We start from the raw sequence: 19,411 nt of genomic DNA, 5'->3' as shown, positions 1-19,411 counted from the left end.
CAGAAGAATGTGGAGAATCCCTGATTCCTCAGATTAAGAGAGCCTACCAAGTGCTGCATGGTGTAGCTTGGGTGCAGTAGCTAAGTGTGGAAGCTGACCAAGTGTCAGGAAGCTTCCATGATGCAAGAAGGGTCTAAGTTTTGAAGGTGTGGGTGTTCTTCAGCATTGAAGGTTTTGTACTTTCAATTAGGAATTACATGCACTACAGTTGAATTGTTAGCTAGGAACTTTAATAGGCTCTTAAAGGTTTAGTTGTTGGAACTATATTATGCCAGATTTCAGGGGAAAAATAAGTACATCTGTGCCACCATTGTAACCGTCAGTCAAGTCTTTAGCATTCAAAATTTATTTTAAATCTACTTCCATTCAGTGTCCATAGAAGGGGTTTTGACTTCACATTCAGGTCAGGAATTAATCATCTTGAATGTCATAGGTAGAAATTCAAGTCTTGGTGACTCATTTTATATTGCAAGTAATTGGAATGTACCTTACTTACTGTACCGTATTATTTTTGATGATTTTTAGAACACTGTGAACTCTGGTGGCTTTTGAAATGTGGTTAAAGGACAACTAAACCCTGGAAATTAATTTCTCTCAAAGGAATAGAAATACATGATTAAACGGGTCATACAATACATTGTACAGAATGGGTCGTTTTAAAATAATAGTGTATTAAAAACCTGATTTAAAGAGAACCAATGGGAATCTGCAATTAACTAAATTTCCACCCTTTAATTGTTATAACAGTGCAGCCTTAACATTCAGGAATTATTTTCCTCCCTGTCATCATAGATCAGCTCATGTAAATGCTATAAAGCCACTATTTCTGTTACCTGATCTCACTGTTAATAGTAGATACTTGACAACCTAAAAGTGTACTTTCGAGATTACATAAATGAAAACTAAAGTCTGAGATCAAGCAGGAGACAGATCATTCTCCATGGGGCCTTACAGCCTCTTGACAACATTTGGCTCATATGTCTGAATTAACAGAGAGAGAATACAAGGAAATAACAGCACACACAGCTCCCACAAAGAAAGGAAACGTTGAGTTATTAAAACAACTTAAGAAGCAGGACTCCCACACCTCAAATCTTATTACACAGCTACCCTCTTAGACCAATTATACTTCTGGTGGAATCCCTCGAAGGAAAAAATTTGGTCCATAATGGAAACCCTCCCTTTTCAACCACTTAAACCCCAAAATATACTCTTGACCCCACCTTCCAAACGCATACAACCCCAACTAAATCATCCCTGCATCGTAGCCTCCCTACAAGCTTGGAGGGACCTTCTATCCACCAAATTCAAAGACATTAAACATGTACCTACCCCAACCAATATACTACACCTCCTCATTCCCTCACTAGATCTATCTCAATGGACAAAACAAGGAATAACCAACATAAGAGACCTCTACAACAATCAATCCTTACACCCATTCCAAACTCTTCAATCCAAATACAATATTCCTACTACTGAAAATTTTACATACCTCAGAATCGCTCATTGTCTACTAACAACTAACTTACCCCACAATACTGTAATACCAACTACAGCCTACATTTTCTTCACCAAACCCCAATACCCGGGTAAAGGTATATCCTCCTTCTATACACACCTCATAAACTCGCAATTTACTCTACAAACAACCTCCCTAACCAATTGGGAAAAAATCCTTTCAGCCCAAATATCTTTAAAATGTTTGGAAAATACCTTCAACATCACTTATAAGGCTACCCGATGTAGCTCCCACTGGGAGTCATATCTAAAAATACTCCACCAATGGTACCTAACCCCGCTTAAACTTTCCATCTACTACTCGAAACAGTCCCCTACATGCTGGAGACTATGTGGGGAGACAGGCGCAACAATCCACATTTTGTGGTCATGCAAATCACTTCGCTCCTTCTGGAATACTACATTCCAATTAATCTCTGAAATAAACAAAACTCCGTTAGTCCCGAACCCCTCATTAGCACTCCTACACATCGGAACCGAGAAACTCCATCCACGTTCCCGAACAATTATTACCCACATACTCTTTGCCGCCATAATTAATATTACTAGATTATGGAACACAAAAAATACCCCCTCAATCTCCTCATTAATTACAGACCTTAACATTCAATGCCAAATGGAAAAACTCTCCGCAATTAATACCTCCTCCTACCACAAATTCAATATGCAGTGGACCCGATGGCTAAACCACCCAAAATGTTATATACAACCCTGATGACATCTCAAGAAATGAATTCACTCCCCACACCAAGACTGGTATCTCCTCAACTCCCCAGTTATGTTCCCCCCCCCAATCCTACCCTCCCTCACATCTCCGCCAACATCCCACCTCCTTTAATTCCCCATACTCCTCACCAAGGTTCTCCAAATACCCACGAATACCTCTGATGATATAGCTAAACAAGATCAACACCCCATCATTCCAGAGGGTTGATCTGCAACAAAATGATTAATCATATGTGTCTACTGTAATGTTTTATGACTAAACCTTATTTCTGTTCCGTTTTCTCCTGTTGTTTTCCCGTTTATCCTTGAAAAACTCAATAAAAATTATTGAAACATAAAACAACTTAAGAGTTGAGCTTCAGATTCTTATGAATTTACATTCCTGGACAGTTATGTTGAGTTGACCATACCTATGCTTAATCTTGGCCTCATTACTGGGCAGTTTCTAAAATTGGGACAGAAGTCCAACTTCTTCAATACACTTAGAAGCACTAATCACAGAGCTCTGCTGCTTTATGATAGGTAACTCACACAGATGATTGCAGCATGTTTGTGGTTGGGAAAAGGTCTTGAAACATTCCTATTGGGGCCTCCATGTATGCCCAATAATACATAGCAGTGAGCCATCTGTAATGTTGTCAGCACACTGCAATTAAGTTTGATAACATTCCTTTTTTTTTTAAAGCAGCCAAATCCTGTTGGTTGATAAGATTCTGGCTTGGGAAAATCAGAACCGAATATTGACTCTGAATTCCCAACTTTGCATAGTGAACATTTCACTTGAGAGTCCCTAAACGTGGAGTCTGTTTTTATGCAAATGTAGACTCAAAAGCGTTATATTCTTTCATAACTGCTAAGAAGCATTGGCATAAGTCAACTATAGATTCCCAGAATGCCTTTCCCTCACAAAATAATGACACTAATAATATCTGCATTGAAAGGTCAAGGCCATGACTTTTGTGATAAAAACAGCAGCAAACCATCAAATTACATTTAATAGGAACTTTATTCCCATTACAGATAAACGTCAAAGCAAAGGTATGTCCCCAGCTCAGCAAGGATCTTCAGAATGGGTCCAAAGCATTATTCAGCGATCACATCATAATAGCAGAAGCAACATTTTGGAGCCTCACAGGACCCCTTCATCAGGCATGTAACCAGATAACCTTTAGGCACCTGGTTCTCATAATAGGGTCTAAGGACTAGTCTCCTTAACTACTTGCCTTCCTGAGGATTTACCCCCCTTCCTGACCAGGCCATTTTTTATATTACGACACTGCGTTACTTTAACTGACAATTGCGCGGTCATGCAACGCTGCACCCAAATGAAATGTATGCCCTTTTTTCCCCATTAGTTGAGCTTTCTTTTGGTGACAATTTTGAGAAAATAATATTTTTGATCTTTTCCTATTAAACATGTCCAGTAAAAAAATAAAAAAAAATCAAATTTCGTCATAAATTTAGGCCAAAATGTATTCTGCTCCATGTCTTTGCTAGAAAAAAATCCCAATACGTATAAATTAATTGGTTTACATGAAAGTTATAGCATTTAAAAATGGAGGTATAAATACTAGATTTTTAATTTTTTTTTTTACTAGATCAGCGACTTATAGCGGGACTGCAGAATTGTGGCGGGCATTCTGACACTGGGGGGATCTGACTTGGTGTCACTGACATCCCCAGTGACACCAATACACTGATCAGTGCTAAAAAAAAAGCACTGACACTGTACTAATGGCACTAGGCAGGAATGGGGTTAACATGAGGGGCGATCAATGGGTTAACTGTGTGCTGGGAGTGTTTTACTGGGGGGTGGTGTGTTGGTGCTTCACTGTAAGCACACTGCACAGCCATCCAGAGCAGTGTGCCCGAGCCAACAGGGAGGAGGACTGTTAGTAAACAAAGCAGCCCTCCTCCCCATTCGGTGATCCTAGGTAATCACCGGGCGCCAGTGGGTAATCACCAGCCAAGACCCGGTGATTGACAGCCACAGCCACAAATGGCGGCACAGGTAGGGCACACGCCCCCTTCCCAGAAATACAAAATCACTTATACAGTCATGGCCGAAATTGTTGGCACCCTTGATATTTTTCCTGAAAATCAAGTATTTCACACAAAAAAGGTATTGCATTAACACATGTTTTGCTATACACATGTTTATTCCCTTTGTATGTATTGGAACAAATATAAAACAGAGGCAGAAAAGCAAATATGACATAATGTCACACAAAACCCCAAAAATGGGCTGGACAAAAGTATTGGCACCCTTAACTTAATATTTGGTTGCACACCCTTTGGAAAACATAACTGAAATCAGTCGCTTCCTATAACCATCAATAAGCTTCTGACACCTCTCACCCGGAATTTTGGACCACTCTTCCTTTGCAAACAGCTCCAGGTCTCTCTTATTGGAAGGACACCTTTTCCCAACAGCAATTTTAAGATCTCTCCACAGGTGTTCAATGGGATTTAGATCTGGGCTCATTGCTGGCCACTTCAGAACTCTCCAGCGCTTCTTTGCCATCCATTTCTGAGTGCTTTTTGACGTATGTTTGGGGTCATTGTCCTGCTGGAAGACCCAGGATCTTGGACGCAAACCCAGCTTTCTGACACTGGGCCCTACAGTGCGACCCAAAATCCTTTGGTAATCCTCAGATTTCATGATGCCTTGCACACAGTCAAGGCACCCAGTGCCAGAGGCAGCAAAACAACCCCAAAACATCATTGAACCTCCACCATATTTTACCGTAGGTACTGTGTTTTGTTCTTTGTAGGCCTCATTCCGTTTTCGGTAAACAGTAGAATGATGTGCTTTACCGAAAAGCTCTATCTTGGTCTCATCTGTCCACAAGACGTTTTCCCAGAAGGCTTTTGGCTTACTCAAGTACATTTTGGCAAACTGTAGTCTTGCTTTTTTATGTCTCTGTGTCAGCAGTGGGGTCCTCCTGGGTCTCCTGCCATAGCGTTTCATTTCATTTAAATGTCGACGGATAGTTCGCGCTGACACTGATGCTCCCTGAGCCTGCAGGACAGCTTGAATGTCTTTGGAACATGTTTGGGGCTGCTTATCCACCATCCGGACTATTCTGCGTTGCAATCTTTCATCAATTTTCCTCATCCGTCCACGACCAGGGAGATTAGCTACAGTGCCATGGGTTGCAAACTTCTTGATAATGTTGCGCACTGTGGACAAAGGCAAATCTAGTTCTCTGGAGATGGACTTGTAACCTTGAGATTGTTGATATTTTGCCACAATTTTGGTTCTCAGGTCCTCAGACAGTTCTCGTCTCCTCTTTCTGTTGTCCATGCTTAGTGTGGCACAGACAGACACACAATGCAAAGGTTAAGTGAACGTCTCTCCTTTTTATCTGCTTTCAGGTGTGATTTCTATATTGCCCACACCTGTTACTTGCCCCAGGTGAGTTTACAGGAGCATCACATGCTTGTAACATTCTTATTTATCCGCAGTTGTGAAAGGGTGCCAATACTTTTGTCCAGCCCATTTTTGGAGGTTTGTGTGACATTATGTCGAATTTGCTTTCTTTCCTCCCTTTTTTTGTTTTGTCCCAATACACACAAAGGGAATAAACATGTGTATAGCAAAACATGTGTTAATGCAATACGTTTCGTGAGAAATACATGATTTCCTGGAGAAATATCAAGGGTGCCAACAATTTCGGCCATGACTGTATATACGTGATTTTGCGCACCCCTGCTGCCTTATAGCAGTATTTTTGCTATAGGGCGGTGGGGAAGCGGTTAATTGCAGGTCCCAGTCAGTCAGATTACAAACCATAACAGGGACCATTTAACTGATGGCAAGGAAACATGCCAATAAATCTGTGATCAGACACAAAACGTGAAAGTTGCATATGGTCCTTCAGTTCGGTACTCTTCACCCTCCAGAGATATACAAACACAGTCCCAATTTCCATCCCCTCTCAACATGCAGCACATTTAATAATATCCTCTATTGTGGTATAATTAATCATGAGAAAGCAGAAGAGGGGATTTAAGTAGGATCATCTATTCCCTGTCAAGGATCCTGGTCTCAGGGCTCCGTTGCCCTATAGATCAAGTGGCCTTCATGTTTGTCTACTGCTCCACTGATGTGATGGGCTTCCTCCAGACCAATACAGAGCTGATAGTAGACCAAGAGTGTGGCTTATCTGATTCTAAATTTAGATAAATAAGGTTTCAGGTCCCCTGGGGAGCTCTAAAAGAGAACTACAGGTATATGCAGACACCCTTAGGTGCCTCTAGGTGCCAGGTTTCATCAAGACCACTAGTTTTGGCACTGTAGTATGTTGACAGGTAGACCTCAAAGGGAAACTATCAGATTATAAATATGGCACCTGTTGTTGTTAATTGGATTCTTTTTACTTGCTTTGAGTCAACAACATAAATCAAGTATCCTTACACCAGATATGCATGCATTTTCCAGGTCATGGACTCAGCTCAACTAGAAGGCACAAGATGGAGCATTTTATATCAAAACTGAGTTGGTATTGGCTGATCCCACACTTTTATCTGGTTCTTTTTAAAAACCTGAAGTGTCAAAGCTGAGGAAAGCAAGGAAGGTTATAAAGTTAATCAGTGTCTTTGACACTGAAACATTTCATTCAGCCAGCAATCATTACATGGTGAGACTCTGAATCTATGGTTTCTGCCAATGAAATGAGAAATGTTAAATGTGTGTGCGATTCATTCAGCAATATAGTGGAATGTATAGAAATTGTACACTCTGGCTCCTTCATAATAGGTCAGGGACTTGTTGAAAGCATGTGTCAGAGCACAGAGACGTAAAATCATAAGATAAGACAGAAGGAGCACCATGACCTTATTATACAGAGCCAAGATAGTATAGTAGATGACTCAATAAATGCAATTTACAGTCATTCCGTTCAAAGACTGAGAGACGGCCGGAAGATTGCAATTTACAGTTATTCTGGATGGAGGCCTAAAGATGACTTGGAGATGGGTCCTTATGTGCTATGTTTAACTACAATGAGAATAGAGAGCTGTGATCACAGTGGACAAGCCTAGGATGGGCATATGTGGCAGGTCACCTAGATGGCACCAGGCAAAAGTCTATTGCAACCCCTTCAAGGACCTTTTTTTCTTTCTTTCTTTATCCAGACTAAGTATGTAAATATGTAACTATGTAACTGTGTATCTATATTGGCAAAATAATTGGGCCAACCCTTCAAATAATTGAATTCAGGTGTTCCAATCACCTCCATGGCCCCAGGTGTAAAAAATCAAGCACCTAGGCATGCAGACTGCTTCTACAAACATTTGTGAATGAATGGGTCGCTCTCAGGAGCTCAGTGACACCAAGCGTGGTACCGTGATAGGTTGCCATCTGTGCAATAAGTCTACCCGTGACATTTCCTTGCTACTAAATATTCCACAGTCAACTGTTAGTGGTATTATAACAAAGTGGAAGCAACTGGGAACAACAACTAATAAATACAGGGTAGGGGCGGACTGACCATTTGGAAACTTGGGCACTGCCCGAGGGCCTGGAGTCAGTAAGGGGCCCCATGAGATGCCCCTGGTACCTTTTTCATAGGCTTTTTTGAGTTTGGGCTAGGACACAGGAGCCTCATGATCCCCTATTGCCCGGTTTTAGTAAAACATTAAAGTGTTACTAAGGCCAGGACTCTGCATTCACAATATCTGGTCTCCCACAGTACATACACCATGGAAATGCAATTATTTTAGTAAATATAAACTGCTAAATACCTTTTCTCATCAGCAGTATATAGCAGTCTTGTGACTTCTATCAGTGTCCAGCAGAGCACTGGTTAAAGCTTGTAGCAGGAGTTTTCATTCTCTTCTGACTGTCCTATGAGGCGGCAGGACCCCCTGATTCTCTGTCTGAACAGTGCTGATTGGCCCTGTGCTGATCACATGCACCCTCCCAAAGAAAAAAAAAAACCTCTCTAGTAATACACACAAAACTGAGCATGTGCAACTTGTCCCAAGGATTTGTTCTATCAGCAAATGGATTGGAGACAGTAGAAGAAGGGGAGGATCAGAAAAGACAGAATCAAACAGCCTTTTTACACAATGCAGAGGATTAACCCTGTTGGAACTATTCTGGGCTCACAGAGTGAAACAGGAAGCCTGAACTTATCATCTCTACATTGGCATGCTGGAAGCCATTTTGTTTTGTATATTCTATTAGTGTTCATGGTTTCTGAACACAGATTTTAAAAGCAAATATTCCAAGGTTGTTACAGCTTACATTCCCAAGTTATACATTTGGGGGGAGGTATGGTGGTATCCAGGGGCGGACTGACAACTCATGGGGCCCCCGGGCAATAGTGGATCATGGGGCCCCTGTGTCCTTGCCCAAACTCAAAAAAGCCTATGAAAAAGGTACCAGGGGCATCTCATGGGGCCCCCTACTGACCCCGGGCCCTCGGGCAGTGCCCGAGTTTTCAAATGGTCAGTCCGCCCCTGGCGGTATCACATAGCTACAAGATAAAGACTGAACATGATACCAAGTTGTATGGATTGAACAAAGGACAAAAGAACTGATCACAACGATTTTTTTTTCCATGAACCTCTGGAACAAGAGTGCACATTAAACTTTACATTGCATATGGTGTTATTATTATTTGACAGGAATATTTTAACCAAAAATGGCAATTGTATTTGTGCCCGAGCGCTCAAATGGTCAGTCCGCCCCTGATCACTAGTATTGCATGAAGAGAATACTTGCTTACTTAAGCAATTTGGGTTTTATATTCCTATATTCTAGTTTTATATACATAAATATTTTATCTATATTAATTGATTTTAACAATACATATTGGTATATTGTGGATATTATGTTTTCAACATTATAAATAATTCAGTTTGAGTTCATTATATTATAACGCATTCTGCAGAAGACGTACGATAATAAGAAACCTCAGTACTATATCTCAACAAATGACTAAGATGTATAGGTAGATTTTTTTTTTCTCCAGAATCACTTAGGTAATACATTATTTGCAGTGACATGGGTACCAGTCTGTCTGAACCAGCCCTGTCAGTAAAGCAGTTATCTCTAATATTCATGATATTCTTACTAGCCAAGGTTAAAGGTCAACCTTTGATATGCTACAGAAGGCATGTCAGAGAAACCCAAAATTATTCCTAATCCTATACTGCCCCCTTCAGGTAATTAGTATAGAAAATGACACCTAGTCTGACGTAACTTTTAGGTGAGATAAGCTTTGCTAGGTTTTTTGGGGGATAAAAAGTTAGAAGAGGGACATGAGAGGAGGACAACACATCACAAGACAAGACAGGAGACAAGGGACAACAGACGAACACAGATACACCCTGAAGTGAGCTGACTGAAAGCTGACACCACTGACACCATAGAGTCCATATTGGTAACTATAATGTTCAACTTCTTCAGCTAACTTGTACTCACTTATATCTCTAGCTAAACTGTTTAGTCTGACAATGGTTATAGTTAGTACAGGAGTTGATGTGAAATAATTTTAACAGCAGTATAAATTATTTTCATTTCAATTCTCTAGGGGAATTTCTCTGAAATATCCCGAAGCTTATGTTAGCTTCTAGGTAATGGTTTAGCTGGGTATATATGGAAAAGTAGACAACTTAGTGTAACAGTTGATCTTGACCTCAGATAGATTCTAAGCTGATTGGATTGGCCTGTGTATGGTATTCTGAATCAATTCATGCCAAGATACTCGTTGAGCTTTGAATATATGGTTGTAGAGCGATCAAGTGGTTGATTTGCATAGTCGTTGTCACATTATGCTGAGTTACTGATAGTTTCCTACGCTTCAATTTCTAGACAGCTGATTCTAATTCATTAATATTTGAAAGTAATTGGGGGTTTGAATTTCTAACCATTATTTTGGATTAGATCATTGTATTGTTATTTTGATCTATTTATTATATATCATCACCTAATATATTTCATTACCATTTTGCACTGAATTTTATTATTAATATTTATATATTTTTGCACATTATTGCTTTTTATTTCATCTTCAAATTAGTACGAATAAAGAACTCGGATTATCAGTTGATTTATGAAGATTAGTAGGGAATCTCCTTAATTCCAGATCCTCGCCTGTTTTCATAAATTGTATACTGATTATTTTTTCAGAGCTAAAGTTCTGACAACCCCTTAGGTTCCACAGGGAGTATAACAAGCATGCTTTACTGCATATACAGACTGAATTTACTGATTTTAACCAGTTGACTTCTGCCCTATAGTAGAAATACTGCTACAGAGCAGCAGGGCTGAGCAAAATCACGTATATATACCTATCCTGCGCCGCCATTGGCAGCTACAGATGTCAATCACCGGGTCACGGCTGGAGATTCTCCGCCGGCACCCAGCGATCTCCAAGTTACATAGTTAGTCTGGCTGAAAAAAGACAAAAGTCCATCCAGTTCAACCATAAAAAAAAAAGTTATAATCCTATACCCACATTTGATCCAGAGGAAGGCAAAAAAACCCCAGCAAAGCATGATCCAATTTGCTCCTGCTGGGAAAAAAATTCTTTCCTGATCCCCCGAGAGGCGATTGGATATTCCCTGGATCAACTTTACCTATAAATGTTAGTATCCAGTTATATTCTGTGTATCTAAGAAAGAATCCAGGACTTTTTTTGAAGCAATCTACTGAGCTGGCCAGAACCAACTCTTGAGGGAGTCTATTCCACATTTTCACAGCTCTCACTGTGAAGAAACCTTTCTGTGTTTGGAGATTACATTTCTTTTCCTCCAGACGTAAAGAGTGCCCCCTTGTCCTCTGTGATGACCTCAGGGGGAATAACTCTACACCGAGTTCACTATATGAACCACTGATGTATTTATACATGTTGATCATATCCCCCCTTATGTATTATACATGGAGATCATATCCCCCCCTTATGTATTATACATGGTGATCATATCCCCCCTTATGTATTATACATGGAGATCATATCCCCACTTATGTATTATACATGGAGATCATATCCCCCCTTATGTATTATACATGGAGATCATATCCCCCCCTTATGTATTATACATGGAGATCATATCCCCCCCTTATGTATTATACATGGAGATCATATCCCCCCTTATATATTACATATGGAGATCATCTCCCCCCTTATGTATTATACATGGAGATCATATCCCCCTTATGTATTATACATGGAGATCATATCCCCCCCCTTATGTATTATACATGGAGATCATATCCCCCCTTATGTATTATACATTGTGATTAAATATCCCCCCTTATGTATTATACATGGTGATCATATCCCCCCTTATGTATTATACATGGAGATCATATCCCCCTTATGTATTATACATGGAGATCATATCCCCCCTTATGTATTATACATGGAGATCATACCCCCCTTATGTATTATACATGGAGATCATATCCCCCCTTATGTATTATACATGGAGATCATATCCCTCCTTATGTATTATACATGGAGATCATATCCCCCCCTTATGTATTATACATGGAGATCATATCCCCCCCTTATGTATTATACATGGAGATCATATCCCCCCCTTATGTATTATACATGGAGATCATATCCCCCCTTATGTATTATACATGGAGATCATATCCCCCCTTATGTATTATACATGGAGATCATATCCCCCCTTATGTATTATACATGGAGATCATATCCCCCCCTTATGTATTATACATGGAGATCATATCCCCCCTTATATATTACATATGGAGATCATCTCCCCCCTTATGTATTATACATGGAGATCATATCCCCCTTATGTATTATACATGGAGATCATATCCCCCCTTATGTATTATACATTGTGATCATATCCCCCCTTATGTATTATACATGGTGATCATATCCCCCCTTATGTATTATACATGGTGATCATACTCCCCCCTTATGTATTATACATGGAGATCATATCCCCCTTATGTATTATACATGGAGATCATATCCCCCCTTATGTATTATACATGGAGATCATACCCCCCTTATGTATTATACATGGAGATCATATCCCCCCTTATGTATTATACATGGAGATCATATCCCTCCTTATGTATTATACATGGAGATCATATCCCCCCCTTATGTATTATACATGGAGATCATATCCCCCCTTATGTATTATACATGGAGATCGTATCCCCCCTTATGTATTATACATGGAGATCATATCCCCCCCTTATGTATTATACATGGAGATCATATCCCCCCTTATGTATTATACATGGAGATCATATCCCTCCTTATGTATTATACATGGAGATCATATCCCCCCCTTATGTATTATACATGGAGATCATATCCCCCCTTATGTATTATACATGGAGATCATATCCCCCCCTTATGTATTATACATGGAGATCATATCCCCCCCTTATGTATTATACATGGAGATCATATCCCCCCCTTATGTATTATACATGGAGATCATATCCCCCCTTATATATTACATATGGAGATCATCTCCCCCCTTATGTATTATACATGGAGATCATATCCCCCTTATGTATTATACATGGAGATCATATCCCCCCTTATGTATTATACATTGTGATCATATCCCCCCTTATGTATTATACATGGTGATCATATCCCCCCTTATGTATTATACATGGTGATCATACTCCCCCCTTATGTATTATACATGGAGATCATATCCCCCTTATGTATTATACATGGAGATCATATCCCCCCTTATGTATTATACATGGAGATCATACCCCCCTTATGTATTATACATGGAGATCATATCCCCCCTTATGTATTATACATGGAGATCATATCCCCCTTATGTATTATACATGGAGATCGTATCCCCCCTTATGTATTATACATGGAGATCATATCCCCCTTATGTATTATACATGGAGATCATACCCCCCTTATGTATTATACATGGAGATCGTATCCCTCCTTATGTATTATACATGGAGATCATATCCCCCTTATGTATTATACATGGAGATCATACCCCCCCCCTTATGTATTATACATGGAGATCATATCCCCCTTATGTATTATACATGGTGATAATATCCCCCTTATGTATTATACATGGAGATCATATCCCCCTTATGTATTATACATGTTGATCATATCCCCCCTTATGTATTATACATGGAGATCATATCCCCCCTTATGTATTATACATGGTGATCATATCCCCCCTTATGTATTATACATGGAGATCATATCCCCCTTATGTATTATACATGGTGATCATATCCCCCCTTATGTATTATACATGGTGATCATATCCCCCCTTATGTATTATACATGGAGATCATATCCCCCCCTTATGTATTATACATGTTGATCATATCCCCCCTTATGTATTATACATGGAGATCATATCCCCCCCTTATGTATTATACATGTTGATCATATCCCCCCTTATGTATTATACATGGAGATCATATCCCCCCTTATGTATTATACATGGAGATCATATCCCCCTTATGTATTATACATGGAGATCATATCCCCCCTTATGTATTATACATGGTGATCATATCCCCCCTTATGTATTATACATGGAGATCATATCCCCTCTTATGTATTATACATGGAGATCATATCCCCCCTTATGTATTATACATGGTGATCATATCCCCCCTTATGTATTATACATGGAGATCATATCCCCCCTTATGTATTATACATGGAGATCATATCCCCCCTTATGTATTATACATGGTGATCATATCCCCCTTATGTATTATACATGGAGATCATATCCCCCCTTATGTATTATACATGGTGATCATATCCCCCCTTATGTATTATACATGGAGATCATATCCCCCCCTTATGTATTATACATGTTGATCATATCCCCCCTTATGTATTATACATGGAGATCATATCCCCCCTTATGTATTATACATGGAGATCATATCCCCCTTATGTATTATACATGGAGATCATATCCCCCCTTATGTATTATACATGGAGATCATATCCCCCCTTATGTATTATACATGGAGATCATATCCCCCTTATGTATTATACATGGAGATCATATCCCCCCTTATGTATTATACATGGTGATCATATCCCCCCTTATGTATTATACATGGAGATCATATCCCCTCTTATGTATTATACATGGAGATCATATCCCCCCTTATGTATTATACATGGTGATCATATCCCCCCTTATGTATTATACATGGAGATCATATCCCCCCTTATGTATTATACATGGAGATCATATCCCCCCTTATGTATTATACATGGTGATCATATCCCCCTTATGTATTATACATGGAGATCATATCCCCCCTTATGTATTATACATGGTGATCATATCCCCCTTATGTATTATACATGGAGATCATATCCCCCTTAATCTCCTCTTCTTAAGAAAGAATAAATTCAGTTTCTCTAATCTTTCCTCATAGCTGATCTCCTCCATGCCTCTTATCACTTTGGTTGCCCTTCTCTGTACTTTCTCCAGTTCTCCAATGTTCTTTTTGTGAATTGGTGCCCAAAACTGAACTGCATATTCCAGATGAGGTATTACTAATGATTTGTACCGGGGAAATGATATCTCTCTTTCTGGAGTCTATACCTCTTTTAATACAAGAGAGGATTTTGCTCGCTTTAGAAGTCGCAGCTTGGCATTGCATGCCATTATTAAGCTTGTGATCTACCAGAACTCCCAGATCCTTCTCCACCATTGATTCCCCCAGTTGTACCCCCCCCCCCCTAGTATGTGTGATGCATGCATATTCTTAGCCCCCAAGTGCAGAACCTTACATTTATCAATATTAAACCTCATTTGCCACATAGTTGCCCAATTAAACAGAGCATTGAGGTCGGCTTGTAAGTTGGAGACATCCTGTAAGGACATTATTCCACTGCACAGTAACACTGACAAGGAAGAGACCTGTGTGTAAACAACACAGGTCTCTCTCCTGCCAGCAATAACATACTGATATGTATTTCTCTGCACAGCAGAGAAATACACAGCAGCATGTTTCCCTAGTAAAACACACACAGCACACAGTAAAACAGCACACAGTTAACCCTTTGATTCCCCTGGATGTTAACCCTTTCCTGCCCAGTGTCATTAGTACAGTGTCAGTGCTTTTTATTAGCACTGATCACTGTATTGGTGTCACTGGGAAAGTCAGTGGCAGTTAGTCAGCCCCCCCCCCCCCCACCCCCAGTGTCAGAATGCCTGCCGCAGTCCCGATATAAGTCATTGATCACCGCCATTACTAGTATAAAAAAAAAAAATCCCAGTATATATACCGCCATTTGTAGACACTACAACTTTCACATAAACCAATTAATTTGTATGTATTAGGAATTTTTTTCGCAAAGACATGTCGTAGAATACATTTTGGCATAAATTTATGAAGACATTTGATTTTTACATTTTTTTTACTGGATATGTTTTACAGCAAAAAGTCAAAAATATATATATTTTTTTCAAAATTGTCGGTCTTTTTCTGTTTATAGAGCAAAAAATAAAAACCACCGAGGTGATCAAATACCACAGAAAGAAAGCTCTATTTGTGGGGAAAAAAAGGACACAAATTTTATGTGGGTGCAGCTTTGCACGCAGTTAAAGTAATGCAGTGCCGTATCACAAAAAATGGCCTGTTCAGGAAGGGGGGGGGGGGAGTCCTCTGGAGGGCAAGTGGGTAAGCACGGTGTGTATCTATAGCTAGCAAACATTGCCGCGTCTGTACATGTATTTGATTAATAACTGTCCAAGAAGAAACTACCAGTGATGGCTTCATCTAGCCAATTCTGTTGGGAATGCAACAGCATGTACTATATACAGTATTGTGTGTTAATATCACTTGACCAGTAGATGGTACTGTACACTAAGGTTACCAGTTGTGCATATCTGTAAACTTGTTGGTTATTTCTCTCTTCTCTCTCTCTCTTCAAAACCAAGATGTCTGCTGTTACAGTCTGCTGAAATGTGTTTTATGTTTGCAACTTAAGCCACACAAGTAAACCAAATTCTGCCTCATCACAAGCTACTAGTGTCTTCTCTAACACATAACCAACAAATTCAACCCCCCCCCCCCCATGAGCTCTCTCTCCCCTGTTACAGTAGGTCTGAGCTCACCAATGCGGCGATGGAGTAGATCGTGGATCAATACATATGGTAGGTGTTGAGAGCTAGCTCCTTTGATGGTAGGGGTGAGCAGTAACGGCTGGGAGTGTCTTAGCAACATCCTAGCAACAAGGCAGGATAGGATGATGCCATCTCTGGGATTTTATTTGGCCAGGCATCAGGGGACACATTAATGGCCTACACCTATATAGCAACGGAATTATCCAACTTTAGGCAAAGCTGCAGTTTGTTTTTATCTTCAGGCGCCCTTTGTCTGTATAGGCCATAGCTATACTGTACATTCCGTAGATAACATTGACACAACAATGGCACGCCATTAAGGCTGTGCTACAAGGGCCTGTATTATGAATCAATACTCACAAAGTTTACTGTTACAGGTACTTACATAACAGTTATTTGAACTCTCTCTTTGATTCCTAATTACTGTAGTGGATGTAGGTGTGCTGCAGTATTCTGTGGAGAGGCCCCATGCAGTGAGAGAATTACATCTGACAAGACAACAACGAACTCCTATATCCATCGTGATGGTGTCATTTAAGAGGAGACAGTGTGATAGGAGGCAGCGGGAGGGAGCAGCAGGTAACAGATCTATGTATTGTGAGCAGACCACGCTGAATCGCTGAATCGCAGACTTATATATTACAGGTGAAACATTCAGAAAAGCTTCTAGGTCTCCTAACTCCTTGCTGTAGACATGCTGGTCAATAAACAGCAGCTCGGAAGCTGACCATACACCGTTAAAATTTTGTTCAAAAAAGTTTGTTTGATTTTCTAACGGGGACAAATTGGTGACCACAATGACAGGGGAAAAAAACAGAAGCAAAGAATAGAAAATTTTGGTAATTTTTTATCTAAATAAACAAAATTCTGTTAATGTGACCCCCAGTCAAGAAAAATTGTGCTTATTGTAACGGTCATGTACTAAGAAAGGACTCATCTGGAATTAAAACATTCAGGGGCATGAACATTTGTTCTTTTTTTCACATTTATGCATGGTATAGGTATGTATGAAAGAAAAATACAAACAGAAATTTCTGTATAGTAGATAAAAATGGATTTATAAGTGGATTCTAATAAATGGTGACGTTAAAGTGATACTAAAGTCTAAATGCTTTTTACCTGAATATGTAAAGGCTCAGGGTGTTTTACCTTCATGCATTCTATGCATGAAGGTAAAAAACCTACTGTGTTCAGCATCCCCCCAGCCACCCCTAATACTTATCTGAGCCTCATTGCGATCCAGCGATGTGCACGACAGCCTCGGCTGTCTCGGGTCTCTGTCTCCTCATTGGCTGAGACAGCAAGCGAGAGCCATTGGTTCCCGGCACTGTCAATCACAGCCAGTCAGTCAATGAGGAGAGAGAGGGGGTGAAGCCATTCTATGCATGAAGGTAAAAAACCTTCTGTGTGCGGCAGCCCCCCACCCTTCTGTGCGCAGAAGCTCCCCAACCATCTGTGTGCAGAAGCCCCCCAACCATCTGTATGCAGAAGCCCGCAACCATCTGTGTGCAGCAGCCCCCCCAACCTTCTGTGTGCAGAAGCCCCCCAACCATCTGTGTGCAGAAGCCCCACAACCATCTGTGTGCAGAAGCCCCCCAACCTTCTGTGTGCAGAAGCCCCCCATCCATCTGTGTGCAGAAGCCCACAACCATCTGTGTGCAGCAGCCGCCCAACCTTCTGTGTGCAGAAGCCCCCCAACCTTCTGTGTGCAGAAGCCCCCCAACCTTCTGTGTGCAGAAGCCCCCCAACCATCTGTGCGCAGAAGCCCCCCAACCATCTGTGTGCAGAAGCCCACAACCATCTGTGTGCAGCAGTGCCTCCCAGCCCCCCCGATACTTACCCGAGACTCATTGCGATCCTGCAACATGCACAACAGCCTCAGCTGTCCCAGGTCTCTGTCTCCTCATTAACTGAGACAGCAGGTGAGAGCCAATGGCTCCCGGCTCTGTCAATCACAGCCAGTCAGCCAATGAGGAGAGAGAGGGGCTGAGGTCATTCTATGCATGAAGGTAAAAAACCTTCTGTGCGCAGCAGCCCCCCAACCGTCTGTGTGCAGCAGTGCCCCCCAATATTTACCTGAGCCTCATCACGATACTGCGATGCGCACGGCAGCCTCAGCTGTCCCAGGTCTCTTTCTCCTCATTGGCTGAGACAGCAAGAGAGAGCCATTGGCTCCCGCTGCTGTCGATCACAGCCAGTCAGCCAATGAGAAGAGAGAGGGGGTGAGGCCATTCTATGCATGAAGGTAAAAAACCTTCTGTGCGCAGCAACCCCCAACCTTCTGTGTGCAGCAGTGCCCCCCAGCCCTCCCAATACTTACCTGAGCCTCATCTCATCCTGTGATGTGCACGACAGCCTTGGCTGTCCCGGGTCTCTATCTCCTCATTGGCTGAGACAGCAAGGAAGGGTTCCCACTGCTGTCAATCACAGCCAGTCAGCCAATGAGGAGAGAGAGGAGGTGAGGTCATTTTATGCATGAAGGTAAAAATCCTTCTGTGCGCATCAGTGCCCCCTGCCCTCCCAATACTTATCTGAGCCTCATCGTGTGAATGACAGCCTCGGCTGTCCCAGGTATCTGCCTCCTTATTGGCTGAGATAGCAATCAAGAGCCATTGGCTCCCACTGCTGTCAATCACAGCCAGTCAGCCAATGAGGAGAGAGAAGGGGCGGGGTCAAGCCATGGCTCCATGTGTGAATGGACACACATGGCAAGCTGCTTGCTGTGGGGGCACCCAACAGGAGGGAGGGGCCAGGAGAGCCTACGGAGGACCCAAGAAGAGGAGGATCCAGGCTACTGGTATTTTCCCCCCCCTTCAAAAAAATGAACCTTTAGAATAGCTTTAATGCATTTTCTGCATTAAAGTGGTTGTAACCCCTACATATACCTTGTGAAGTGTCTGGCCTCGGGTAATATACAGAGATGAAACAAATCCTTCTTCATAAATTGTTTATCTACAAACTTCTCATCTCTTTAGCCATTGAAAGTGCAGAATTTAAAAAGCTTTTCTGAGCTTTCAGTAATCTGGAGGTGGAGAGCTAAATT

The sequence above is a fragment of the Staurois parvus genome, unplaced genomic scaffold (genome assembly GCF_062004578.1).
Source record: "Staurois parvus isolate SC_StPar_1 unplaced genomic scaffold, SC_StPar_1.0 ptg000708l, whole genome shotgun sequence".
Taxonomy (NCBI): domain Eukaryota; kingdom Metazoa; phylum Chordata; class Amphibia; order Anura; family Ranidae; genus Staurois; species Staurois parvus.
The sequence above is the reverse complement of the archived record's forward strand: the minus strand, read 5'-3'. Positions refer to the sequence as shown.